The sequence below is a fragment of the Mycetomoellerius zeteki genome, unplaced genomic scaffold, assembly GCF_001594055.1.
Source record: "Mycetomoellerius zeteki isolate Tzet28-1 unplaced genomic scaffold, Tzet1.0 scaffold140, whole genome shotgun sequence".
Classification (NCBI taxonomy): Eukaryota; Metazoa; Arthropoda; class Insecta; order Hymenoptera; family Formicidae; genus Mycetomoellerius; species Mycetomoellerius zeteki.
In genome coordinates, this window is record NW_017256341.1 from 356,645 (window position 1) to 358,656 (window position 2,012).

The following is a 2,012-nucleotide window of genomic DNA, read 5'->3' on the forward strand; positions in this document are numbered from 1 at the left end:
TAATATTTTTAATTTAATTAATAACTTAAAATAAGTTATTAATTGGCCAGTACTAGTATTAAATTTTTATAATCGTCATAATTAAAATAATAATTACTCTCTAATATGGTTTAGTGAATTTACTTGAAATTTTTTTTAGTATATTACAGATAAAGGAAGAGTTTTTCGAAGTTTCATCAATTTGGTACTATTTTTGGAATAGCTCAGATACATTCTTAAGCCTCGCTTAAAATTAAAGTAACGTTGGTGCAACCGGGCCTAAAGGCTTATAATCTAAGTGTTGAATTATTCAAACAAAAATATAAATGTATAGTTTATACGAAAATGCGCGAAGGATAATGTGAAAAAAATATTTCAACTTCAAGTCGTGTAATAGTAATACTAACATTATCGGCACAGTAAAGAGGACAGATAATTTTCCTTAAGCATAAGCTTATAGAATTTTCGCTGTTGAAAAATATAGGCAGCGTTTATGTATTACTATATTTTATAATATATATAATCATGAAACACAAAATAATCACATAAATTATAATTTTTGCAAAAAATTCGCTTCTCTGAAGCAAAAAAATTTTATACGAATTCAATATAATTCAAATCAAACATATAGCAGCTTTTAATAAACAAACAATGACAAACAATAAACAGAAATTATCTTGAGTATCAGCTGATAAAAATTCAAATGTTATATATATATATATGCATTAATATACGCGATAACATTATTTTGAGATATTTTCGAAAATCAAACTCGATAACACTCAAACTGGATCACAAATTTTATCATATTATAAGTCTTCTATATATAAAGTAAATATTTAATTTGATATTGTAATATAATAATATAATAAAAAGTATCACACATTTTTAAAAACCACTATTCTTTTCCATTAGATTCGACTTAATTTAAAATTAATTAAATTTTAAAAAATATGAAATTTTATTAAGATATTGGTAAGAAAATTGGTCCCACTTCACAAATTTTTGAACAATTTTCTAATTATAGAGATATTAGCATTTAATACAGGATATAATAAATATAAGCCTGTATTTTGTAAACGCACTAAATAATTTTATAAGATATTAATTTTATAAAGCTACAAATTTTCTTATGAATGTACATTTCGCGCATTATGAATCTATCATAAACAGTTATATAACATAGGATAAGCTAGGTTAATTAACTTAAAAAGAGAAGAGCCATAGGATGGAATACTCGAACAGTGAAATAAAGACGAAGCATTGCATTTGTCACGCCATAAATAGGTACTGCCGCATATCAGCTTTTAACGATAATCAGGCATTTTCCGTGCCTATTGTGAAGTTCAAATAGGGGGAAATCATTTAGTCGTCATGGCCACATACTCACACGCTATCGTATACGATGGCACAATTGTGTTTGTATGTATATGTGCACAATGCACATGTAACTGCGCGTTTGTTAATCGCAAAGCTGAACCATGTACCTTCCATAATCGAACTTTCTATATTTAGTATTTTTGACGTATATCATTAGATTGTTCACTTCATCTATCAATACATAATTTTAAAAAATTATGTATAACAAATTTAAAGTAATATGCATTTTATTAACGTTATAACTGAGAAGTTGTAATCTGAGAAGTTGTAATTTAAGAAGTTATAATTTAAGAAGTTATAATTTCGAGTTTTAATATTTTTCACTGAAAAATTTTTTAGCCGATATATTATTACATTGTATCACAAATATAAATATTACGTTCTTGACATATTACATTTTATTATTAATAACAAGTGTGAAATTAAATTAATAATTATATATTTTTTTATATATAATAATCTAATTACGATATCTGTCAAAAAGTTTAAATAATTCAAAGAACTGAATAAAATTATATCAATTAAAATACTTTAATTCTATCTGAATCTATCATTATCTGCTTATCTTTTGTGTAATTATTAATTATATCTATTATTTACTTTCAATCATGACTTATTATCTTGCAAATAATTAATTAATTTATAATTACAAT